Source organism: Ictidomys tridecemlineatus, chromosome 9 (genome assembly GCF_052094955.1).
Source record: "Ictidomys tridecemlineatus isolate mIctTri1 chromosome 9, mIctTri1.hap1, whole genome shotgun sequence".
Taxonomy (NCBI): Eukaryota; Metazoa; Chordata; class Mammalia; order Rodentia; family Sciuridae; genus Ictidomys; species Ictidomys tridecemlineatus.
The window spans coordinates 1,990,275-2,017,505 of NC_135485.1; the positions used below are offsets into that span (position 1 = coordinate 1,990,275).

The 27,231-nt window shown below is 43.2% G+C and overlaps 1 protein-coding gene across 13 annotated transcripts in view; it reads left to right on the forward strand.

Annotated features, from left to right (window-relative positions):
• Positions 1–308: 308 nt before the first annotated feature.
• Positions 309–27,231, forward strand: part of Add1 (adducin 1) — a 71,296-nt gene continuing 44,373 nt past the window's right edge. For 9 of the 13 annotated variants that reach the window (XM_021722159.3, XM_005319006.5, XM_021722163.3 and 6 more), the window contains exon 1: positions 313–451. The gene's annotated coding sequence lies outside the window, so the exon portion shown is untranslated. Of the gene's footprint in view, positions 452–752; positions 931–24,602; positions 24,624–24,656; positions 24,678–26,190; positions 26,213–27,231 lie in introns of those variants that run through there. The other 4 variants (XM_021722160.3, XM_078020894.1, XM_078020893.1 and 1 more) reach the window with 4 other exon arrangements.

Consider the following 27,231-nt stretch of genomic DNA (forward strand, 5'->3'; position numbering starts at 1 on the left):
CGCGTTGCGTAGCGGGGCCGCAGCAAGCCCCCGAAGCAGTCGCACAGTTGCCAGCGGCGGCGCCCCACGTTTCCGGGAAGCAGCCCCAAGGGGCCAGACCCCGCCCTCCCTACCGCCCGCGCGGCCGGGCTTGCGCAGCTGCGCCGCAACCGCGAGGCCCCGCCTTCCCCAGGTGCCGCTCCCCGCGTCTCGCCAATAGGAGAGTGCGATGCTGGATGGTGGCGGCGCAGGCCGGGCCAATGGAGAGGCGCGTCGTTGAGATGCGGCGCCGCAGGCCGCACCCAATCCGGGCGGCGGGGGCGAGCGAGGGCGGCGGGGCCGGGTGGGCCGCAGCCGCCAGGGTGCGCGCGGCGGGCGGGGGTGGAGCCGGAGCCCCAGCCCCAGCGGAGCCCGCAGGCGGAGGCCGCACTCACGCTGAGAGGCTGCTCGTTGCTCTCGATTCTCTGCGGAGGTGAGGCGGGTGGACGAGCGCAGGCCTCCGCAGCAGCGGGCCCGTCGCTGCGGGCTTCTCGGTGCAGCAGCGCGGGCCACGGGCCTCGGGCACGGTGGGGCGGGTCCCGCCGACGTCTGGCGGCTGCGGGCCTGGCGGACGGAGGCCGCGGGGAGCGGGAAGCGGGTCGCCGGCGGCCGCGGCGGGGACGACCTCCTGGTCGTCTTCCTGCGCTCTCCCGCCTTCGCTTTCCCTGCGTTTTGGGAAGAGCCGGAGGACCTCTCCCTGTCGTTATTTTCATTTTTGTTCTTGTCACTCGTAGCCGAAGGTGTCTGGTAGGTGATTTGAGTAGTTTATGCAGACGCACCTTGGGATGAATGTTTTGGTTCGCCCGAAACTGCTGTTGGCTTGACGGTGCGATTTCATGCCTAAAATGACCTAAAGCAATCGCCCTCTCCCAAAGGCCTTTGAACAGCTGCTGATAGCTGTGTGCGTTGCAGGTGAGTTTTGTAGAGAGATTTTTATGTGTCGAAAACTGATTGCCATCTTCGTGGGGATGGGAAATCGAAAGTTGAAAGATCCAGTTCGTCTCCTTTGCAAAACACGTGCGAAAAGGAGCCTTCAGCGCGTCCCGGAGAGGGGAGGCCATTTCAGGCCGAGGGTGGACTTCAGTACGGGGTGGGCTTATGACAGTGCAGCCTTCAATCTCTGGAGAAAGCCAGTGGTGTAGAGTATCTTTAGATGCAAATTTTGGATAATTCGCTTTAGTTCTTTCGGGGAAACTAGAATAATATAGTTATTTTTTAAGGAAATGAATGGTTTTGTCAGTCAGAATTGCTTCTCAGAGTTTTGATGTGGTTTACCCCGGCATCATCCGGTAGTTTACTACTTTGTATTGTGTAGCTTCTAGAGTTTCCGAGACTCAGAGTCTGTGAATGACCTGAATCTAAATCCAAATTCTACTCAGTCTCCAAACTGCGATAGTTTCTTTAAAAAAAAGTGTGGGCGTGCAGTTTTTGCCTTGCCCCTGAGAGGCAACCCTGTACCAACGAGCTACATCCCGGCCTCTGCTGCTTATATTATACAGGCTGATACTTTCTTGCTTTAACTCTTGTGATGTAATCTGATTCTGATAAGGTTTTGCTTAATGTTTAATTTGTTTCTGATTTTACCATAAAAGATGCTTTTTTCTTTAAATTTTTTTTTTTTTTGCAGTAGTACACGGACAGAATGCCCTGTTTGTTTGTTTGTTTGTTTATTTATAGGTGGTGCTTAGGATTGAACCCAGTGCCTCACATTTGCTAGGCCAGAGCTCCAATCCCCAAAGCTGTTTTTTTTATGCTATTGTTTTTAGTTCTTGTATGTAGTCGTTATAGTGATCAGGAAAGTAAATATTAAAATACTTCAAAAGATACCGTTATTTTTATTATATAAAACTCAGAGTTTGATTGCCTTTCTTCCTCCTTTCCATGTTGAACTCTTCACACACACACACATTGAGAGAATAGCAGAGTTCCTGTTTACTCTCATTTAGTTTCAACAATTGTTAGCTCTTAGCAAGTGTTTTTTTTTTTTTCCATCTGACCCTTCAATCCCAGATGTCATATCTGTGTTTTTTTTTTTTTTTACGAGGGGGGGGCAGGTAACTGGGGATTGAACCTAGTGTTGCTTTATCACTGAGCTACATCCCCAGCCCTTTATATTTTTTTATCTTGAAATATAGCCTTGCTTAATTTCTGGGGCTGGCCTTGAACATATAATCTTCCTTTCTGCTTCAGCCTCCAAAGTCACTGGGATTACAGGATGCACCAGAGCGCCTGGCCAGATATCATATCATTTTAACTGTTAAGTGTTTCAGTATGTGTATCTTAAACAATAAGGACTTTTTAAAAAGGTAAATATGAATACCAGTATTAGAAAAAAGGAGTTTCTTTAATACCTTCAAATATGCAACTACTATTAACATTTTGATTGTCTCATAATTTTTTAAAATAGTTTTGAGCTAGGATGCCAATGTCCCCATACCATTGTAACTTGTTTTAATCTATAGGCTCCCCCTCTATCATCATCAACATCTTTTCTTTTTTTTATTTGTTGATGAAACCTGACCTGATGTGGAGTAATCCGGACTTCAGTCTGTACTATTTTTTAACAATACAGAATTTGCTGTAAACTGATGGCTAGATAGAAAGGTCTTATCAGATCCAGATTTGATTTATTCTTTCAAGATGACTTTTAGGTAGGTAAACAGATAATGGTGCATAATCTGGTTAGCAGCCCTTGCTGCTTGGTGCCTAGAGTCATTAAGCTTTGAAAAATATTGATGTTTTAATTCTGTAACCTCATCAATGATTAACTGGAATACTTGTTTTTTTTTTTAAAAATATTTTTAGTTGTAGATGGACACAATACTTTTATTTATTTTTATGTAGTGCTGAGGATGGAACCCAGTGCCTTCCACATGTGAGGCGAGTGCTCCACCACTGAGCTGAAACCCAGCCCCTAAATGGAATACTTCTATAGAGAAATTTTCCTTCATTCACTATTTGATTTCTTCTAGAAAAGGCAGGATAAATGCTTAATTCCTATTATTTTCTAGTTTTCAAAATTAAAGAGTTGATTCTCTAATATCCTTTAAAAGTCGCCTGTGAATTGTATCTATGTGTTTGTTCTTGTGAACTCAAGAGCTTAAATGTATTTTTCTTTTTTTGGTACTGGGGCTATGTTCCCAGGTAGGAGGATGGCAAGTTTGAGACTAACCTCAGCAATTTAGTGAGGCCCTAAGGACTTAACCAGACCCTATTTCAAAATAAAACAGGGGTGTTACTCAGTGGTAAAGCACTTGCTTAGAACATGTGTGCAAGGCCCTGGGTTCAATCCCCCGCACAACAAAGAAAGAAAAGTTAGTGTATATGAAACGTAAATAGGTTATATGTTTAGATTTGGGTTCCATCCATAGATATTTCACTATGTACATGCAAATACCCTAAAATCTGAAAAAATCCTAGACACTTTTGGTCTTATGTCATTTCAGATGAGAAATACTCAAATCTGTGTTTAGAAACAACAGTTCAGGCCTTTGGGCTGCTTACTGTACTAGGTTAATCATTGTTTCTAGATCCTTTTAGTGGGCTGATTGTGTGTTACAGATACTTTCAGTGCCAAAGTATGAATTGTGTTCTACTTAACCTCAGCCTTATACCTGAACCTTTTTTCCTTCTAAGCCAAACATTTTGTTTCTTCTTATTCAATCATTTTAGCCTGCACTGTACAATTTATCTCAGAAGACTGTCAACACAAGCACCAATGAAACTGTTAAAGAATTTTTTTGTGCCCTTGTTAGGTCTATCTAGTCAAATTCTGTTTTAAAGTCATTTAGAAGAGTTACTATGTGGTTTTGCCATCACTGTATGTATAGTTTAGTTCTATAGTTTGGTTTTTATTTTGCTGTCACTATTTAAAAATTGCTTTTTAAAAATTTAATTTTGAGGGCTAGGGCTGGGGCTCAGGGTAGAGCCCTTGCCTAGCATGTGTGAGGCCCTGGGTTCCATCCTCAGCACCACATAAAAATAAATAAACAAAATAAAGGTATTGTGTCCAACTAAAACTAAAAAGTAAGTTTTTTAAAAAAAACTTAATTTTGATAGGGCATGGTGGCACATGCTTGTAATCCCAGTGACTCTGAAGGCAGAGGGAGGATTGCAAGGTTGAGGCCAATTTCAGCAACTTAGCGAAGCTGTCAGCAACTTAATGTCTCAAAATAAAAAGGGCTGGGGGTGTGGCTCAGTAGCTAAATGCCCCTGGGTTCAATCCCCAGTACCTCCCTTCCCAAATAAAAAGTTATAATTAAAAGGCTTTCAAAGTCAAACCCGTAAAACAAGTATAGTTGAATCTCTGTCTCCTTCATCTTATTCCTTCCTTTCCCCCTACATATTCTTTCCAACTTGTATTTTGGACCTGAGATCCAACTCAGGGGTGTTCTAACACTTGTAGGTGGACATAATGCCTTTATTTATTTATCTTTAAGTGGTGCTGAGAATCTAACTCTGGGCCTCACCTGTGCTAGGTGAGTGCTCTAGCACTGAGCCGCCATCCCTCCAGCCATCCCCCCCAGCCATCCCCCCCAGCCCTTCTTAATTTGCATTTTGAGATAGAGTCTGGCTAAGTTGCTGAGGCTGGCTTTGAACTTGAAATCCTCCTGCCTTAGCCTCCTGAGCTGCTGGGATTCAGGCATGTACCACCACACCTGGCAAGTTATAACTGCCTTTTTTTTTTGGTACCAGGCATTGAACTCAGGGGCACTTGACCATTAACCCATATCCCTAGTTCTATTTTGTATTTTATTTAGAGACAGAGTCTCACTGAGTTGCTCAGTGCCTCACTTTTTGCAGAGGCTGGCTTTGAACTCAAGATCCTCCTGCCTCAGTCTCCCAAGCTGCTGAGATTATAGGCGTGTGCCACTATGCTTGGCTAAGATATAACTGCTTTTTAAGGAACATTTAACACAAACATCTTGCCTGGTAATGCTCTTTTTTTAAAAAAAAAGCATTTTATTTTAGTTGTAGATGGACACAATATTTTATTTCAAAAATTTATTTATGTGTGGTGCTGAGGTTCGAACCCCAGTGCCTCACATATGCTAGGCAAGCCCTCTACCACTGAGCTACTGTCCCAGCCCCTGATTTTTTTTCTTATTCTATAATTTGGTGAAGATTTTCTAGTACATTTAAAGGTATAGAGTCTAAAGAAATTCTTCACATAGGGATGATATCATACTCCAGAATTCTCTTCTGTCTAGAAGACAACCTTAGCTTTTTTGTTTTGTGGTGATTAATGACTATAGGTTAAACACCTCAGTTTTATATTTTCCTTTTTGTAAACAGTTGCCCTCAGCCCCTCAACTACAATAATATAGTTTTGTGTTATCTACCGTTTCTGAGGTACAGACATCAAACTCATATTGACATAATAAATACAATGTGCCTTAGTAGTGTTTTCCCCTGTTGTTACCAATGTTCCCTTACAGGTCATCCGCGTGTTCATTGAGCTCTGAGATAAGTGTGTGAGTAGTGTGCCTGTAGCTGTAGTCATATGTTATGATTTGCTCACATCTGTTCTGCCTTCAAGATGCTTCCTCAGGGGCTGGGGATGTGGCTCAAGCAGTAGCTCGCTCGCCTGGCATGTGTGCAGCCAGGGTTCGAGCCTCAGCACCACATACCAACAAAAGATGTGTCTGCCGAAAACTAGAAAATAAATATTAAAATTCTCTCTCTCTCTCTCTTTAAAAATAAATAAATAAAATAAAGGTATTGTGTCCAACTACAACTAAAAAATATATATATATATTTTTAAAAAAGATGCTTCCTCAGGCAGTCCTTCTGTGCCGCCTCCACTGTCACTGCGTGGGTCCTGGCAGTCCCTGTCTCTCCCTTGGACTCCATAGCAACCTCCAGCTGGTCTCCTGGACGCTTCCTTCCCAGCTCCTACCCATCATTTAGGGTGTTTTTCATAAAATACCATTGGATCACGGTCTGTCCTGTTTAAAACTCATCAAAGACTGATAGTCATTGTGTCTAGGTATAGGGGATGGGGTGGCTGTTGGACAGGATTACAGACAGTCCTCAACTTAGAGTTTTTTGAGTTTACAGTGGTATGAAAGCATATCCATGCAAGTATTCTGTTTTCAGTGCAGTATTTAATACATTACAGGGGATATTCAGTACTTAATATATATCAGCTTTGTGCTTGATGACTTTTTAGCCCAGCTATAGGTTAATGTCAGCATTCTGAGCATCTTTTTCTTTTTTCTTTTTTCTTTTTTTGGCAGAACTAGGAATGAACCCAAGGGCACTTTACCACTGAGCCACATCCCCAGTCCTTTTAAAATTTTATTTTGAGATGATCATGTTTAGTTGCTGAGGCTGGCTTTGATTTGCAATCCTCCTACCTCAGCCTCCTGAGTCATTGAAATTATAGGCCTGTGCCCAGCTTCTAAGCATATTTAAAGTAGGCTCAGCTAAGCCCAGATGTTCAGTAGGTTAGGTGTATTTTCAACTTACAGTATTTTCATTTACAATGGGTTTATCAGGCCATTATTCCATCATAAGTATAGGAACATCTATATGCCTTTGGAATTTTGATTATTTGCCTGGATTATGTATTCAGACTAATAAGTTTTATAAAAACAAAAGGGTTCAATTCCTTGTACAAACAAACAACCCCTGCTGCCTTGCTCTTAGAATGACAGTCCTCCATTTGACTGGTGTTATGGTTGGATATGAGGAATCCCCCAAAAGCTAACACATGAGACAATGCAAGAGGGTTCAGAGGAGAAATGACCGTTACAGCTTTAACCTAACCAGTGAATTAATCCCATCATGAATTAATTCCTAATGGGATTAATTGGGTGGTAACTGGAGGCAGGTGGGCTGTGGCTATGGGGAATACATTTTGGATCTGGAGAATGGAATCTCTCTGCTTCCTGATTGTCACCTGAGCTGCTTCCCTCTGCCACACTCTTCTGCCATGATGTTCTGCCTCAACTTGAGCCCTGAGGGAGCAGCAAAAAAGTCACAGCAGCAAAAAAGCTGGCTGAAACCCCTGGCGCTGTTGCACTGCCTGCGCACAGTGGGTGCAATCTGTTGTGGGCAGTGCCTTTGCGTTTCCTCGCCGTGTGTTCCTCTGTTGAGGCGACTGTTGATAAATGGGGATATGCTTTTATTTGGCAAAATAGAAAGTATAGAGTCCACATTATACATTTTGTTTTTCATGTTTTTAAGCACATGCAGTTTGCTAGGTATTGTGCTTTTATGTATATTTAATCCTTAAACCTGACAAGCAGGTCCTGTTTCAGATGGCAAACCAGGAGTTTTACTGAGTTGCCCAGGTCCCACAGCGAGGGGGCTGTAGCTGTAGTCATGTGTAACGATTTGCTCACATCTGTTCTGCCTTCAAGATGTTTCCTCAGGTAGTCCTTCTGTGCTGCCTCCACTGTCACTGCATGGACTCCATAGCAACCTCCAGCTGGTCTCCTGGACGCTTCCTTCCCAGCTCCTGCCCATCATTTAGGGTGTTTTTCATAAAATACCATTGGAGATGTGGAGTTGTGGAGATGGAGTCCAGGCCTGGGGAGTCCTGCCCTCAAGATGATGCTTTTAACTGGCCGGTGCTGCCCCCCTTGGTGGACTCCTCAGTCCTAACATGAGGCCTCTGTTGGCAGCTGCTGTCCTGGTCTTCCCCTTCAGTGCATTCACATCTATCCCTGTGTTGGTTCACTACTGTACTTCTGCAGTCTACCACGGTGCCAGAAACAGTAGGTCTTTAAGAAATATTTGTTCAATTAAAGATTTTTAGTTATTTTTTAAAAGCTTGGTTATGAGGAAGAATGTTCATGGATGATTATTACAGGAGATATGGCATCAATTCCCCTAAAGCAGGAGTTGGCAGATTTCCTTTGAGGGGCCAGGCAGTAAATATTTTGGGCTTTGAGGGCCAGGTGTTCTATTGCAACTGCTCATCTGTATTATTATTATTATTATTATTTTTGTGGTGCTGAGGATTGAACCCAGGGCCTTGGAATGCAGGGCAAGCACTCTAACAACTGAGTTATGTCCCCAGCCCGCTCATCTGTATTTTGAACAAAAACAGCCATGAGTGATATGCATGTGGTTATCATATATCTCATAAGTTGCCCTGGAACTTTTGATCCATTTTCTTCAACCTCTTGTGTAGCTGGGATTACAGGGGTACACCCCTGTGCCTGGCTTGTGAACCTTAAAAATATGAGCATTGGGCTAGATTTGGTTGGGGAGAGTTGTGTTTGTTAATTCTTGCCCAGAGTCTTAAATCTTTTTAGGTCAGATTTGTCACTGGATTTCTGGACAGAATTTGTCTGCCTGTGTTGGTTCTTTGAAAACACCATGCTTTGGTCTGTTTAGGATTATAGATGACATCCTGTTTCTATCCTGCTCCTAGACTCCCTGTGAGTAGACTGTGCACTGTCCATTATAATAATTTCAGCAAGAAATCTTAACTTTTCCTTGAGTAAAGTGCTGTCCCAGAATGAATTTTTATATTTCGTTTTTCCTTTTAACATTTTAAAAATTTTTATTTATTTTTACTAATTTTTTTTAGATGGACACAATACATTTTTTTTTTGTTTTATTTGTTTTTATGTGGTGCTGAGGATCGAACCCAGTGCCTTGCACCTGCGAGGCAAATACTCTACCACTGAGCTACAACCTAATTTTTCACTAATGGTTTCATAGAAGTTCTTGGAGTTACAAAAACCTGGTTATACCTAGCGGTGCAACTTCTGTTTTAGCCAAATTACTTAATTTTTTTTCTTTTTAATACCCTTATTTTATTTATTTATTTTTACATGGTGCCAAGGCTTGAACCCAGCGCCTCGCATGTGCTAAGTGAGTGCTCAACCGCTGAGCCACAACCCCAGACCCCTTAATCTTGTTTTTTGAATTATAAATGAGAAGGGATATTTCCTACTTGTGCCTTTTGGGTATTAGCTGTAGTGTAAGTGAACTGGCTAGTGGTGTGTTAAAAGAAAAATCAAAGTAGAGGAAGACAAAATGAAACAATTAAAAATGGCTATTAATTATTCCCAAGCAGACGTCTTTAATATTTCTGGATGTGCTCTAAATGCATGCATAAATTTTAATTGGTTTTCTGTCCCACTCTTTGCTTTGTGAAAATAGTGTGAAATCATGTACATTTAGGAAGAGCAGAGTTAGGTCCTGCCTTATTGGAAGAGAGGTAGAAGGGAACCCAGTACAGTCAACCGGGACGGGTACATCAGCTGGTGGTGCGTGGGTGCCAGCTGCACTTGCTTCTGACATCTCAGCTCTTGTTTTCACTAGGCAGGGCACAGGCTCTGACTCTAGAACTCCCTGTCTTGCAGAGCGCTGGGTGTGTACTGTATGTGTGTGTGTGTGTGTGTGTGTGTATGTATATGTATTCTCCATCTTCAGTTTTTTATAATTCTCAGAATGAGAATATTGAAAGAAAAGCATAGTAAAATATAGTTTAAGTTTTTTTTTTTAATTGTTGATGGACCTTAATTTATTTATTTTAATGTGGTGCTGAGGATTGAACCCAGTGCCTCAGCTAGGCAAGCACTCTACCACAGAGCTACAACCCCAGCTGGTAAAATATAGTTTTTAAATTGATGTAATTTATATATGGTAAAATGTAATTCAAGTATTTAAGTCACATTTCCACAGGAAAAAGACATTGATCTGATTCCTTGTTCAGCATATTTGCTTGTGGTATTAATACACTTAATTTTTTTTTTTTTTAGAATATGATTTACATTACCTTGAAAGTTCTTCCTGCAGGTAGGAGCATGGTCTAGAATCTGAGGGTGTGGCAGAGCAGTTTGCATCTTTATTGTAAGCTTGTTCTCTGTAGGGATTGTGGATAAAATGTCTAATAAGCAGAATTTGTGATAAACATCAAGTTAATAAAAAAAAGAAAAGATTATTTTTTTTTTCAGTCCAAGCTTTAAACTTTGTTTCTACTTCCCTATCAGAAATCATTCAGTCAGTGTGATGTATTTATTGGCTTGGGCCTTTTGTAGCATGTTTTTTCTCTTGCTCTTTAAAATTCCCTCTGTCCCGCAGCTGTAGTGTGTTGGCTGTGAATGGCAACATCTTTTTCTTTTATGTAAAGTGTGTTCCTTGAGAATTAAAACTCATTAAGGCAAAAAGCCCACTGTTTGTCACTTAGTTATTTCTTCATGTTTTGAATGGTTACTTGGGCAGGTATAAGGGATGTCCTTTTTTGAAATACCTTATTTTCTAATAAGGCTTTAAATGCTGAACCTTATGTAAGATTCAGTTACTTAACAGATTAAATATACTAATACCTCCTTAGTTCTGTCAGAGCCTATCAGCTGTCACATGGTTCCTTAACATAGTTAGGAATTGAGCATAGCATAGTATAATATTAAACTTTAACAGAACTGTTTAATAGTTAATACTTGTCTGACTTTCTGCGTTCAGGATACTTGGGTTGGAAGGAATGAAGGGAAGCAAGTTTAATTCAGTATTCCTTTTTGGCTTTTTTTTTCCCCCTTTTAAACAATTCTTTTTAAAAAATATTTATTTTTTACTTGTAGTTGGACACGATACCTTTATTTTACTTATTTATTTTTATGTGGTGCTGAGGACTGAATCCAGGGCCTCGCCCATGTTAGGCAGGCTCTCTACTGCTGAGCCACTACCCCAGCCTCCTTTTTAAACAATTCTTATGAGTAACATCTAACAGAAATAGCATTCTTTTTTCTTTTTCATTTCTCTTTTTATGGTGCTGGGTTGAACCAGAACAGTTGTTTTTGATCTTGTTACCTTCACAGTGTTGAACATATTTTGACAAGGTTTTATATGAATTTACGCTACATAGGAAGAAGTTACATAGGACTAGAGTACGTAGAACAGTTATCCCAGCTTTAAAAAAGAGAGAGAGATTGAGATGGGATCTTCCTGTGTTGCCCACGTGGGCCCTGAACTGCTGGGCTCCAGTGGTCTTCCTGCCTCTGCTTCCAAAGCAGCTGCAATTGCAGGCGCACCCAGCTTTAGAATGTGGTTTGGTGCTGACATTGATTGAACACATGGCCTTCTGCATGCCAAGTGCGTGCTCTGTCCCTGGGCCACACCCCTAGCCCTGTCCTAACTTTTTACTAAACAGTTTCTTAGGAATCTGCTCTGCTGGTATGAAATGACAACAGCATGTAAAAAATGTTATTTTCGCAAGCCTTTTTCCCAGTCTAGCTTTTAACTCGGACATTGGTCCCATATGTTTATTTGTGTTCACTGAAAGCCTGTTTTGTACGGTGTACTGCCATACAGGGAATGCCCTGTTTTCCTCTCCTGGGAAGTTTGTCCCAATTAAGGAATGACTGGGTGGCATATGGTTTGCGATCCTCCTGCCTCTGGAGCAGCTGGGATTATAGGCTTCTATAATCCCAGCTGCTTCTACTTCTAGGTAGTAACCTGGCTTAAATTTACGTTTTTGTTTGTCAGCAGCAGTAGGGGGTACTCGCTCACTTTCAAGCCTGTTTCTCCCTCATAAAATGAAGTACTCTAAGACACAGAGGAGAGAAGTTGTGAAAACACTTTGAAAATGTAAATGCTGAGTGAAAACATATGTCTATACAAAATCCTGTGTGTGCGGGTTCACAGCAGCATTATTTTAATAGCCCCAGAGTGGACACAGCCCAGGTGTCCATCAGCTGATGAGTGGATGAGCAAAATTGTAGACTCTCCATATAATGGAATAATTTTCAGCTTATAAAAAGTGTTGAAGCACCAATACCTCCTCTAGCTTGGACACCTGGGCAACATGCTGGGTGAAGGAAGCAGACATAAAGGCTAGGTGTTGTGTGGTTTTATTCATGTGAAATGTCCAGAATAAGCAAACCAATAGGGGCAGAAAGTAGATGAGTGGTCATCTGGGCTGGGGCTGAGGAGAGGGTTAGGAATGAGGTGTAATTGCTAGTATGAGTGAGATTTCTTTTTAGGTGCTGAAAATGTCATGGTATCTAGGTTGTGATGATGGCTGCACAGCCCTCTGGGAATGCCAAAGCCACAGCTGTGCAGTTGAAGTGGGTGAAGGTTTTGGTGTGAGATATCTCAGTCCAGCTGTAAAAAGGTGAATCCTGGAGGAGGACTTTCATTCTCACTGAAGTCAGCCAGCTGTCATTGGTATAGTGACAGTGTTAGAGTCATCATGTCAGGGTGTGGTTGTCAGTTTTGTCATTGAAAGTATGTTGGTGATGAGCTGGGGATGTGGCTCAAGCGGTGGCGCGCTCACCTGGCATGTGTGCGGCCCGGGTTCAATCCTCAGCACCACATACAAACAAAGATGTAGTGTCCGCTGAAAAACAAAAAAATAAATAAAATTCTCTCTCTCTCCTCTCTCTCTCTCTCTCTCTCTCTCAAAAATATATCTCTTAAAAAAAAGAAAATATGTTGGTGAAGGTCTCCATCTCTGTGTAAGGCAGTACCAGCAGTGGTCATGTCCAGATGGAGGAGTGTGGGGCCATAGGCCTCGTACTTTCCTCCCTTCCCTTCCCTCCTGTCTGTGCAGAGGGAAGGTGCAAAAGAGGCAGGAGAGAGTGAGTCCTCTCCACTGGCTTCACCCTCACAGTGAATCCCAGGTATCTATCTGAGGGTTCTATCCTCAGCACCACATATAAATAAAATAAGGGTATTGTGTCCACTTATAACTTAAAAATAAATATTAAAAAAAATGGGGGTTGGGGATGTGGCCCATTGGTTGAGTGCTCCTGGGTGTTCAATCCCCAGTACCAAAAATAAAAAATAAAAAGCCTTCCTTGGACCAGGGATAGTAGTGGGCATCAGGGACCCGCAGAATAAGAGAGAGTTCCTGCACTTAAAGGGATCTTGCTGAGGTATTCTCTGTAGGACATAAGGGTAGATCCCTGTGGGAGTTTTTTTTTTTAATATTTATTTATTTTTTAGGTATAGATGGACACAACACAATGCCTTTATTTTTATGTGGTGCTGAGGATTGAACCCGGGTCCCGCCCGTGCTAGGAGAGCGCCCTACCTCTGAGCCACAATCCCAGCCCTCCTATGGGAGTTTTGAGGTCACTGAGATGGTTTCTATCACAGCAATTTTTATCAATTATGGTTTTATAAAAAAACAATATAGTGATTCTTCTTTAAGAAAATGGTAAACAGTAAATAGAAAACATTCTAGATTTTCTTTTTAATTTTTCTAGTTGTCGATTGACCTTTATTTATTTTTATTAATATGTGGTGCTGAGAATTGAACCCAGTGCCTCACACGTGCTAGGCAAGCACTCTACCACTGAGCCACAGCCCCAGCCCCATTTTAGTTTTTCTTGGTGGGTAATTTCTGTTTTGATCCCTTGGTGTGCCAGTTTGAGGGAGAAGTAGAACTCTCATGAAAGCTGTACGTCATAGATTTATATGCTCTATTCACACAATCTAGTATTTGTTTTCATGGAAAATCTTACTTGAGTAGTAGTGCCTTACTTAGGATAATTCTAAATGTTATTAGTAGGGAAAATGGTGATTGGGTGTGTGTGAAAATGTATGAAGAGCGTGTTCAGTTGTGAGGCTGATCCTGAAGTGTAGCCTGGGGTCTATGGAGTGGGTGAGTGTCGTGTCATTGGTCTCTTGGTATTCAGGTTGGCCCATACATGAAACTTTGGTGAAGTTATTACGTTCTGAAACTCAATTTTGTTATCTGTGAAGTGATATGGTGACATCTAAACTTCCTTCTGGAACTAAAAGTGTATGCCTCTAAGGCTGTGTTCACTGCTCTCTTGTTCTATTGCAAATGTTTATATGTACATAATTATTTTATAGATAGATATATAATATATAATTTTATTGGTACTGGGAATTTAACCCAGGTGCTCCCCTCTTTCTTTCTCTTTTAATTTTTTTTTTTTTTGGTAATAAGATCATTGTATTTTAATTATTGAACCTGAAAAACCTATCCTCAGAGCAGATGTTGAACCCAGGTCATTTAGGAGAACACCAGGCATGCTCACCAATATAGGGTGACTACCAACAGCCTGTAAGAAGATATCCTTTCACAGGATTTTAAGCAAAAATCTTGTAGGTAACTATGCTGTTATTTATATATTATTCATTAGTATTTAGGGGAGATTAATAATTTTTAGGCCATAAAATGAATAAGAACTAACTAAACATTTTCTAATGTAAGTTCTATCTTTTGTGCCTTCCTTTTTTTTTAACCTTTATTTCATTTATTTATTTTTATGTGGTGCTGAGGCTCAAACCCAGTGCCTCAAACATGCTAGGTGAGCATTCTACCACTGAACCACAACCCCAGCCCCTTTTATGCCTTTCTTTTTAAAATTTTTAATTTATTTTACACATGCCAGCAGAATGCGCTTTCATACATCATACATAATGGAGTATAATTTCTCATTCTTCTGGTCATGCCCGATGTAGAATCCCACCCGTCATAGGGTAGTAATGTCTACTATCCTTCCTACCTCTCTACCTGCTCGCCTCTCTTCACTTTCCTCTACCTAATCTAAAATCAATCTGTTCTTCCCTTTTTCTTTTTAATTTTGAGATGGTCTCACAAAATTGCCTCAGTGATTCCCAAGTCACTAGGATTACAGGCATGCACCCAGCTGACTTTATTATATAGTACCATTTCATTGTTACATTAATAAGAATTTATTTAATGTTTACTGTGTTCAGAGCATTATGTTGAGAATATCCGAGGTAAATGATATTGAATGACTCCTGCTTTGGGTAAGCTGCAGTCTAGTGGTTGGATTAAGACTTCACTGCAGAGCAGGGAGATGGTTGGTAAGAGGGAACTATTAAGTGGTGGTCATATGTGTCCTGTGCTCCTACCAACAAGGGTTACTCTTGTCCATATAGTCCATACAGATGCTGCTGGTGCTGCTAACAAAATTGATTGCTACATTTATTTGAAGTTTACTGTGTGCATTATACTAAACCCTTGATGTAAATTAACTAATTTAATCTTCAACAAAATAAATAGATAATGATTTTCTGATTTTATAGATGAAGAAACTGAGGCATATAGAGAATAAGAGTGTGCCTAAGAGCTGGGGATGTGGTTCAAGCAGTAGCGTGCTCTCCTGGCATGCATGTGGCCCGGGTTCGATCCTCAGCACTACATACAAATAAAGATGATGTGTCCGCTGATAAGTAAAAAATGAATATTAAAATTCTCTCTCTCTCTCTCTCTTCTCTCTCTCTCTCTTAAAAACAAAAAAAAGAAATCACACATTGTGAGTAGAAGTCTTTCATGAGTGAAAAACCAGACTGATTGTTTAAAAAAAAGAAAAAAGAGTGTGCCTAAGCTAGCACAGCCGGGCTGTGAACTGGGATCAGCACTTAGGGTCTGGTCCAGAGTCTGGACTCCAGATATGACTCAGACACCTTTATTGGTCAGTCAGCACTGGGAGGAGAATGGAGTGTTTACGAAGACCCAAGCCAGATTATTTTCTGTGCTAGTGATATCAGACAGATTTTAGAAATATAAGTTCAGTGAAACAGATGGTTGGCTTATCTCTAACTGCCTCACCCAGGGTTGTTTTAGAAACCACGCCCGAGACTGTTGGTTAAGGGGCTGAGTTAAAGTGAGGAATCTCACCAGAGATGTCAGGTCAGGTGGAACGGGGAGCTGTACTTCAGGTACTGAAAGGTAAAATAAGTTTATCATCGAATGTTATTTATTTATTTATTTTTTATATAAACATTTTTTTAGATTTTTTTTTTTTTTTTTTAGAGAGGGGGAGAGAGAGAGAATTTTAATATTTATTTTTTAGTTCTCGGCGGACACAACATCTTTGTTGGTATGTGGTGCTGAGGATCCAACCCGGGCCGTAGGCATGCCAGGCGAGCGCGCTACCGCTTGAGCTACATCCCCAGCCCCTCGAATGTTATTTTTAATTAAAATGCATTTTAACTTTAGTTGGTTACACTTAATGTTCATGAAATTTTGAAGTGAAGTTTTTGGTATGTTACTTTTGTTTTCTCATCAGGTACTGGAACGATTAATATGCTCATTGTTTGTAGGGTACTGCAGTGTGCCATCATCCTGCTGCCCATCTCACACTTGTCCCTCCTTGCGGCCTCGGCAGTCTTGGAACATATGACTAAGTGCATTTTGTTATAAATGAGGAAACTGAGACACAGAAGATGATGAACTTACTCAAGGTCTAAGTCGAAGGTTATAAAGCAGTAGTGGGGCACTGCTGCTGCTAGGTTGAAGTGTGTGTCCAAAGCCCTGGAGGGGAGCAGAAAGACACTTCACCTTGTGGGGAGGAGGGATTCATGGCATGAGATAACTGGAGAACATACCATTTATCAAAATGAATCTCAAATGGGTTAGAGAGAAATGTATAAAATTATATAGATGCTGTGGAGAGAAAGCAAATAAAATGTTCATCAGAGATATGCTTTAAAACTTTCTTGGGATGGGTGTGGTGGTGCATGCCTGTAATCCCAGAAGCTCAGGAGGCTGAGGATAGGAAGTTCAAAGTCAGCCTCAGCAACTTAGTGAGGCCCTAAGCAACTTATCGAGACCCTGTCTCTAAATAAATATAAAAAAAGGTCTGGGGATGTGGCTCAGTGATTAAGCTCCCTTGAGTTCAATCCCTGGTACCAAAAACAAACAAACAAACAAAAAATGAAAAAAATCCAAATAACTTTCTTGAAACATTTTGTTAGGTGTATGCCTGTGAAGGAATAATGACATGTAGTTGTCAGTATGCAAATGCTCAAGTATTTACTCATTGAAAAATAAAATTATGCTGATGATCTGTGGATAAAAGGACAAATTTTTCAAATTTACAGAATAAATACATCCAGATCTCAACATGTAGTTAGAGGAAGGGAATGAATAGTTCATAAGGGCAATTTCAGATATAAATAAAAAAAAAATCATCCTCGCCTACTACCCAGAGGAATGCCAAAGAAAGCAGAGAGTTTGGCTCCATCAGAGGGAAGCGTTGGCCATGCACTACAGGCTATCCTGTGGGAGACTGATCTCAGTGAAGAAAGAGCTGTTGGGACCCAGCCGTAGCCTAGCAGGCAGTATGTTCTTATTTCAGCCAACAGGTAGTAGGGCTGCGAGAGGAGAGGTTGATAGACACGTTGTTTAGCAGATGTTGGCTTCTGCCACTTTATATATATTTGCCTGTTCCATGGCTGCAGTACAGTTTTTTATTTTTTTATTTTATTTTATTTTTTTTTAAATATTTATTATTTTTTAGTTCTCGGTGGACACAACATCTTTGTTGGTATGTGGTGCTGAGGATCGAACCCAGGCCGCACGCATGCCAGGCGAGCGCGCTACCACTTGAGCCACATCCCCAGCCCAGTACAGTTTTTTAAAAAAAATATTTTTTAGTTGTTGATGGATCTTTATTTATTTATCTTTATGTGGTGCTGAGGAACGAACCCAGGGCCTTGCATGTGCTAAGTGACTGCTCTGCCACTGAGCCACAACCCCAGCCCCTGCAGTACAATTTTGTACATGCTATTTTAAATTTTTTTTGTTATCAGGGATTGAATCCAGGGGCATTTAACCACTGAGCCACATTCCCCGCCCCTCCCTTCTTTTTTTAAAGAGAGAGAATTTTTTAATATTTATTTTTTAGTTTTCGATGGACACAACGTCTTTATTTTATTTTTATGTGGTGCTGAGGATCGAACCCAGCGCCATGTGCATGCCAGGCGAGCACACTACCGCTTGAGCCACATCCCTAGTCCCCCCCCCCCTTTTTTATTTAGAGAAGATCTCACTGAGTTGCTTAGAACTTGCTAAGTTGCTGAGGCTTGTATATGCTTTTTAAAAAACTTATAGCTTGGGACTGGGGGTGGAAGAGCGACCGCCTTGCATGTGAAAGGCACTGGGTTTGATCCTCAGCACCACATAAAAATAAAATAAAGGTATTATGTCCATTTACAACTAAAAAATATTAAAACTTATAGCTTAAATGATTGGCCACATCTTAGCTATTATTTATAAGATCATCTTTATGACAAAATACATTTCCATACAATTTTATAATTATTAAACTATATCCCCTGTACATGTCCATGTTTTTTTTTTTTTTTTTTTTGAGGGAGATAGTCTCAGGCTAGTGCCATTATTCCCTCCTGATGTATTTGATTGGAATTAGGTTGTAGAGTATTCCCGCCCCTATCAGATCTGCAGAGGGTCTTGTCATACTGAGTGTCTGGTCAGTCTGTGCTTCCTGACTTGGCTGGTTTTCCTGTAGTCTTGGTGGGTCACTGGAGTGCCCACATACTGAGTTATAATGTTTCTGAGGTCTGGAGTTCCCCCTTTTCTATTTCTCTGCCTCTGAGGGCCATACATGCTGGTATCTCCAAATTTAGTCAGCTGGAGGCAGATGCAGCTGTGATCCTTCTGCATCTCAGCTTTGGGAATTGACATCATTCTTAGAAACATAAACCCATTTAACTCAGACACAAAACCCAGTTAGATGCACAGTTGTCCCCTTGCAGGGTGGAGTTTCTTTCCGAGTGGCGAGCTAGAGATAGGAATCTGTTTGAGTGTGTGCTCTGTCTGTCCTCAGAGTCTCTTGAGTTGTGTATCGTTGTGAGTGATGACCGATGTGTCACACAGTCAGATGCCACTAGAATCCAGAGTGAGAATTAGATCAGCACTGCGAGTCCATCATGCTCACCCTGGACCTGTATCTGTCCCTCATATGTGTTTATGTGACTGCCTCGGAGTGCAGTAGTGAATGAGACAGCCTCTGGCCCTTCTGGGGTGCGCCTTCCCATGGGGAGACAGTCCTGTTAGTAGCCTCGTTTCAGTTTTTCTCTATGTCTGACATGCATCAGCTGTATGAGGTGGGTACTAGTGTTAGCCTCATAGTTCATGAAGGAAAGTTAAGCCGTACCAAGGTTACAGGGCCGTCAGTTGCTGGGCTGGAATTTGAGCCTCAGCAGTCTTGCTCTGGAGACTCTTCTTTGGTGGTGGTGACAGGTGCTGGGGGGTGGGGGAGGAGACACAAGAACCCTTGTGAATGAGAGCCCAGAGTGGGGCTGCTTCATGTGGGTAGTCAGGGAAGTCAATTTCAAAATTCAGAGGTGGTGTTGGACCTGTGTCCAGAGCCTTGGAAGCAGGAAGATTCTGGGTGTGCTCCAGGACCGGGCGGGGGGGGGGGGGGTGTTTGGGGCTGGCTGGCTGGCTGGTGTATCTGGGACATGGTGAGGGAGGAGAAGGCTGGGCTGGGCTGGGCCACTCCGGGAGGTCCCTGCAGGCTTTGGTCAAGACTTTGTTTGCGACTTTGTTCTTCGGCTGTGCGAAGCCATTGGTGGGAAGTAAGCAGGCACATGGCCTTGGAATTTATTTTGTAGAGAATGAATTGTAACAGAAGTAGAAGCAGGGAGATAAGACTGGGGAGCGCGAAGCTCCCTTCGAGTGAGTTAGGTGTGATTGGACTGTAGATGGCCAAGTGGGTGTTTTGTCAGCATTGACATATGGAAGTGGAGCCAGGGAAGGAGTTCGGCCTAGAGGTGGAGCTGTGTGTCCAGTGGTACTGTGCTGGCACAGCCCATCGGAGTCACCTGGAGCTTTGCATGGGTGGATGTCCAGGTCCCGCTCCCAGAGATTGGGGTGTGCTGGGTGCCACAGTGTTGTTGTTTTTTTAAAAATTTTTTTTAGAGAGATAATTTTTTAATATTTATTTTTTAGTTTTTGGTGGACACAACATCTTTATTTTATTTTTATGTGGTGCTGAGGATCGAACCCAGCGCCCCGCGCATGCCAGGTGAGTGAGCTACCGCTTGAGCTATATCCCTAGCCCTGCCACAGTGTTTTTGAAGCTCTCCAGGCTGTGCCTACAGAGCCAGGCTGGAGAGTCACATGTCAAGGTGCTGTTTGAGACACAGGAGGGCCTGCATGCTGCTGTTAGCACTGCAAGCAGTATTGTCAGGTAGAAGCAGCAGCTCAGGATACTGGAGCACCCCCTCAACAAAGAGTGGTTGAGGGACAACAAGGGAGGCTCACAGGAGTGCTTAGAGATGTACGAGAAAGACAGTGCTTCCTCAGGAGGCAGGGCAGTGCCAGGTGCTGCTGGGAGCCTAAGGTGACCAGGGAGGAGCTGCTGGTAGCTGGATGGAGACAGTAGGTCTTAGAGGCTCCCACTAGGCAGGGTTTTAGGAGCTACAAATAATTTCTCTGTATTTTCTGGTGGTGCTGGGATTCTGTTCCCATCTCTGGGGCTGGTTTTGAGTGTGGAGTGAACCAGGTGCTCAGCCCTTTGCTTCACCGCTTTGCCTCTTGGCTTTTGCTTCCTTTTTTTTTTTTTTTTTTTGTGGGTACTAAAGATTGGACCCAGTGGTGCTTAACCACTGAGCCACCCCAGTCTTTCTTAATGTTTTTATTTAGAGATAGGGTCGGCTGAGTGCTAAGTTGCTGAGGCTGGTTTTGAACTCGTGATCCTCCTGCCTCAGCCTCCCAAGCCACCGGGATTCCAGGCCACTATGCCTAGCTGGCTTTTGCGTCTTTCAAATGGCTGTTTGCCAGGCCATTTGCAGCAGTGTTCAGAGATCTTTGAGAAGCGATTGGCTCATGAGGCCATTAACCTCATCAGTTGATGAACCATAGATGGATTCAAAGCTGAATAGAATATCGGGAGTTGGCAAAAACTGTAGGAGGTGGAGCCTCATTGGAGGACAATCACGGGTGCTTCCTGGAAGGTAAATCTCCTGCCCCTTCCTGGATCTCCCTCTCTCCCCATTCCTCATGCCATGAGCTGAGCAGCTTTTCGCCACCAAGCCTCTGCCGTGAAGTTCTACCTCACCTCAGGCTCAGAGAAGTGGAGCTGCGCTCTGCATTGTTTTTCTCAAGTATTAGTGACAAAAGCCCACTAATGGACTCTCTCCCCTCCACAGTTCTTACCTTTGGCTTTGGCTCTGGCTGCCCCCTGCCTGGAGTGCTTTTCTGGGTGCATGGCCATCACCACCTGAGTCTCTTTGCTTGGCTGTCCCCTTCTTGGGCTTCCTCTGCTCTTCCTGCCTAACATGTGACTTCCTCCCCACCTCCTGGGCTCCAGTCTCCACCCATGGGCCTTCCCTTCATAGGGACTGCTGTGTGGTTTGCTTGTGGCCCCTGTCCTCTTGGCTCCTCTGGGAAGGTGTGCACCCTGATAGCAGAAACCTGCATTTGTTTGATGTTTGGGTGGTTGGACAGTGCCTGGGGCAGGCTTCCCGTAGCCTCTCAGTAGAGCTCAGCGAAGGCTTGACCACTGAGTGCATGTCAACTCTCTGGGAAGTGTGGCGGCAGTGCTGTGTCTCTTCTTGCTGCATTTGAAGCCATACAGGATCTGCAAGTTCCAAGGCCTGTCAGTGGAACCTTTTTGAGTTTGGGTTCTCCCCTCTACCTGCCTCCTACTGTCATGTCTGTTGTGGCACTGTTTTGGTTAAGTAAAAACTAATAATAAAAATATATGCTATTTCCCTTTGTCTGAATTTGCTTTTGGTAACTTTATTTTCCTTTTGTGACTAAATTTTACCCTTTAAAATATCACTTGGATTTTTTTGGGGTGGGGTGGGGTGGGGGGGATTGAACTCAGGGGCACTCAACCTCTGAGCCACATCCCCAGCCCTTTTTTGTATTTTATTTAGAGACAGGGTCTCCCTGAGTTGCTTAGACCTTGCTAAGTTGCTGAACCTGGCTTTGAACTCGAGATTCTCCTGCCTCAACCTCCAAGCCACTGGGATTAGGCATGTGCTGCTGTGCCTGGCATAAATATATTAAGGTGGAATGGTGTCAACGTATTCAAAGCTAGATGAAATAAAAACAAAAGAAAAAAAGAAAAGTGGGTTGGGGGCGTGCTTAGGACTTCACTAAGTTGCTGCGCCTAGCTGGCTTTTGCTTCCTTTGTAGCTTAAGAAGGAAACCTGGCACTGTCCTCAGAAGTCCCAGAGATTGCTGAGCAGCTGTGCTCCAGCCTTTGTGTATACATAACATGGATACATTCCTTAGTGCTCAGCAGTTGTGTAGTTCTCATCCCCTAGCCACTCTTGGTTCAAAGCTTCCTTTTATCATTTGTCTTCTCAGTGAACCAGTCACTTGACAATATTCAGTTGCTGACCATTAGATTCTGAAAGAACTTGCCTGTCTGTTTTTTGTGGTCAGTATTTTAATCTTCCTTTTACCTACAGCCCTGTCAAACTTACCCTCCCTACCCCCCACCCCAATAAAAATTCAAACCAAACCATCACTTAGTCTTAGCATACTGCCCTCATGGAATGAAATTCAGGATAAATTTTCGGGCTGGGTGTGGCTCAATGGTGGAGGGCTGGCTTAGCATATGCAAGGCCCTTGGTTGATTCTTAGTGCTGCAAGGGGAAACAAACCAGGAAAAGTTTTCTTTGAGTAAACAGTAAACTTTGAAAACTTGAGTAAAAATAAGAAAAACCGTAGTGACAGAAGGACAGTCACAGTACCATAAAGTAGCGCAAATAGGGAGAGCACCTGACATTGCTGCAGGATGAAGCTGTGTGCTGCTTTCTTTGCCATGACGGCCGCATCTCAGAACAGGTGACTCATCCAGTAATTCCAATGCAGGCCTCTTGTGTGGTGTCAGTCATTGTCAAGTATATATCATTATGTCTCCCAGATTCCTCTCCTGAAATCTCGATTGTTTGCTTTGTGGAATTTCTTCTTGAAAGCACTTAAGAATATGTGGATTGGGCTGGGGATGTAGCTTTGGGTAGAGTGCTTGCCTAGCATGTGTGAGGCCCCAAGTTCAATTCTCAACCCTGTTAAAAAGAAAGAAAAAAAGGGCTGGGGTTGTGGCTCAGTAGTAGAGTGCTCGTCTGGCATGCGTGGGACCCTGGGTTCAGTCCTCAGTACCACGTACAAAATAAATGAGTGACATAAAGGTATTGTGTCCAACTATAAAATGAATATTAGATTTTTTTTTTAAAAAGTGTATAGATTGATATTGCTCATGGGCCATGTGAAAGTAATGGATGTCACTTTGAATAGAATGATTTGGAATGAAAGTAAATTTTGTTAGTAACACAGAATAATTTCTGTATTTCTTTAGCATTGATTCGTTTTGCAGGTATTTTCTGAGCCCTTTTGTATGCTAAATGAGGGGAAACAGTGCTGAACTGGGAGGAAGAGAGAGGCCTTCTTGTTCTTTCTGCACCAACCCCTTTGACTCCTGTGCGGCAGTTCGTGGCATTTGGAGTGAGTGGTTTTTTGGGTTGGGTTCAGAGTGGGCCATTTCTTTACTGAGGCCTGTGGCACGCAAACTGAGTCAGTTCTTCCATCAGCAGATGAGATTCCTCGCAGGGTCATTGAATCGAGTAGCTTTTTTGTGGATGTGCCTGCGGTATGTGAAATGGCTGCAGTGGGCTTTGGCAGTGTCCCTATGAAATACACATGCTAGCTGTGCTTCTGGGTCCCCTGCATTTCTTTCCTCTCTCCTTTGTATTGTGGGTTGAACCCAGGAGCTCCTACCACTGAGGTGCATCGCAGCCCTTTGTTATTTTGAGACAGGGCCTTGAATTGTTAATACTCCTGTCTCAGCCTCCCAAATTACTGGAGTTACAGATGCACACCACTGTGTTTGGCCCAGCCTTGCTTTTGTGACTTGCATTCTCTGTAGCTGAGTTTGGGAAACATTAAGTCTGGAGGTTGGGGATCATAAGGATGAAGATTTCGGCTCTATCCTGTTCTACCATTTCTTCAGCGTGTTCTCAGCTGCGTCATCTCACTTGTTCACTAGGTGGAGGTGAGGATGCTTCATGCATGTTGAAGCTTCACAGTACTGGGAATGGACTGCCGCCTGACTCCTGGCCTGGTCCTGACCTGTGTGTGGGCTTGAGGTCCCACTGTCAGCCGTAAGAAGGTAGAGGGCCAGCTCTACACCATTCTTAAATCACTGCTTCTCTGATTATTGCCTATTTGACCTGAAGTAACTAACTGGAATTCTCCTCTAGTTATCCATTGTAGGATTGATAGAAGCTCTAGTTAAAAGCAGTGACATCTATATTCAACAAAAAAAAGGTGGAAGGTTTAGGCTGGGATGCTGTTAGCTAAAGATTCCATTGCAGCGAGAGGAGCAAGAGGACCCACCTAGGTAGTCAGTTCCTGATTAACTGGAGATATGTGTGGGACACAGCAGAGACACGGTGCTTTGTCTAATTTTTACATCTTTATTTTTGGGTTTTTTTCTCATTTGAACTGTGCTGAGACTTGAAGCCTGCAATGGCAGAGTACAGTTTCATGAGGAAGGACCTGTGCAGCCTGGCTGCCCATTCCTGCCTGCTTTACCTTCATTGGGCCTCAGTGTCCTTATATGCAGGAAAAATGAATTGACACATATAAAAATGAGTTTATTCAAATCAGTACTTGGCACATGGTAAGCAGTGATCATTTTAAGCTGTGATTATTGTTAAAGAATCTTCTGAGTTTTCATCTGAGGAGAACATCCGGAGACACAGGAATAGAAATGATCCGCTCAAAGTAATTAAAGGCTTTTCCTAAGCCCTGAGGTCTGGATCAGGACACTTTCAGTTTGCTTGAGTGGAGAAGAAGCAGCTTCAGCCAGCGTGAGGTCGTGAGGTTGTGTCTGTCTTTTCAGGGAAGTGGAAGTGCATTCCTAGCAGGCCATGTAAGCAGGGAGGGTTCTGCCCTTCAGTTGGCTGTTCCACTGGGGAGAGTTCAGGTGGGTTCCCTCTTGCCAGTGGATGTTAGGGCCCCCTTTTTAGTGCTGTGGTCTTTCTAGGTTTGCAGGTTTCTGAATTGTCCTGAATTTGGGGGCTCCTGTGCCTCTTCTGCTTTCTCACCCATGGTGTTTACTGGGTGTGCTGACTTTGCTGCCCTGGGCCTGGGTGTGACCTCACTGTTGGCTCCCCCAATCTTTCAGTCTGGTCACTCTTCCCAGCAGACTCTGTCTTTGACTTTGAGAGTGTCCCAAAGATCCAGTTTCATCCTAGATGCCAGCCTTCTCAGAGCCCTTCCTCTCAGAGAAGTGAGTTGTCCCCTGTAGCAGATGACTTACTTGAAGCACAATCTCAGTTGAGCCCCTGCTGTGTGAGATGCTGGTGGTGATGGGGGCTCATTTACAAAACAAGGTAGAAATGGATTGTCTCTGCTCTGATGGCCTATGGACTGGTGGTGGAAGGAGCATTTACCCAAAGAGTTTTGTCCTGTTTAGAAATGGCTTTAAAGGAGGTAGGAACTAGGTGTCCTGGCATGTGGGAGGCCAGGAGCCAGGATTGGGGCAGGCTGCACAGAGCAGGAAATATTTGAGTTGGCCTTTGAGTATGATTGGGATCTGACAGGTTTGAAGGGAGAGAATACTTTAATTACTTCATTTAAAATTTACTCAAGAGAAGGGTGCGGATGGTGCATGCTTGTAATCCCAGTGCTTCTGGAGGCTAAGACAGGAAGATCGAAAGTTTGAGGTCAGCCTCAACCATTTAGCAAGGCTCAAAGTGACTTAGTGAGACCCTGTTTCAAAATTAAAAATAAAGAGGGCTGTGGATTGTAGCTCAATGGTAAAACATCCCTGGGTTTAATCCCTGATACCAAAAAAAAAAAAAAAAAAAAAAAGCAAACTAGTTTATTGGGCATCTGCTGGGAACTAGGCAGTATAAAATCTGAGGGAAGTTGGCCATCAGCGTCCTCACTGTTGCGCCTCTTCAGGGCTCAGGAGGTGTCCTTCACTAGGTGGTGCTCCCTCCCCAGGACGCCTGGGAAGCATCTCTTCTGTAAAGGTTTCCTAGGTATGCTATAACAAAGTAATACAAACCTGGGCCTTAAAAGATGGCGCCTCCCTGTCCTGGCGGCTGCAAGTCCCCATCAATCTGTCCAGGGCTTGTTCCTCTGAAGGCTGCAAGGGCCCTTCTGTCCCGGGCTCAGCAGCTCCTGTTGTCCTGGAATCCCTGGGGCTCCTTGGCTTGTAGAACCACCACACACCTCTGCCTTCATCTTCACAGGGCCTTCTCTCTGCCTGTGAGTCTGGGCAAGCTCCCCTTCTACGAGGACACAGTCTTGGGGGACCAGGGCCCACCCTACTCGAATATGACCTCATCTGACCTGATTACACCTGAAAGGACCCTCTTTCCCTGTAAGGTCACATGCTGGAGTACTGTGATTGAGGATTTTTTTTAATATTTATTTTTTAGTTTTCAGCAGACACAACATCTTTGTTTGTATGTGGTGCTGAGGATCGAACCTGGGCCGCACACATGCCAGGTGAGCGTGTGCTACCACTTGAGCCACATCCCCAGCCCTGTGATTGAGGATTTTAACATAGAAATTTTGAGGGAACACCATTTAGCCCATAACATGCCCTATTTTGCTCTTTCTACCTCCCTTCCTGCTGACAAATGATAGGTAGATGTCTCTCTGGGAAATACTTCAAGAATGTGTAGAAATTCTGGCAAGAGTTTTCCAGCAGGCATTTTAACCCAGAGAACTTATTTAATGGCCACCTTCTTGCTTGTTTTAATCTTTGGTTTGGTTTCAAATCCTGGCTTTAGGAATTCAAAAGTAAATCATGCAAACACTTGAAATAGTTGCCCATTAGTAAAAATATCTGTCAACGTGGAAGGTGCTGAGAAATAACAGTTTGACCAAAGGCTCTCGGATCAGTTCCCTAGATGTTTTAGAGAAAATGTGTCTGTCTGGGTTTTGGTCTGAAGGTAGATCATACATTAGTGAGGATGGATCATTCTGGCCCCGAATACCTTTGTTACAAAAAAGTACAGGAGGGCGCCCTTAGTGTTTCCAGATTCACCTAGCATCTTCGAGTGGTGTCCTCTGGGATGTTAGAAAGGAATGTTAATGATGAAATTGTCTCCCATCCTGATGCCAGTGGAACAATGCTGAGGGAGCGTACAGGGGCTGGCATCTGGAGCCTGTTGTTCAGGTCATCATGGAGCATTGCCGGCCTCCTAACCAGAAGAGCAGGGACCCTGGGCCTCACCCTGCTGCAGTATCACCAGCCCATGGCCAGTCGTCTTCTTGTGTGTACCCCTACCTGCTCCCCCATGTTTTAAGTAGATTTCAGGCATCATTTTATTTCATCCATAAATATTTCTCTGTTTAACCGTGGGAATATCACAATTAAAAATTTTAACAGCAGTTCCTTTCTGGCATTAATATTCAGTTTTGTCCAGTTGTCTCAAATGTCATTTTTGGATTTATATTTTACAATTTGTTGAATTAGAATCCAGGTATTAGCTGCAGGTTTTTAGCAGGGGTGTGAGTGA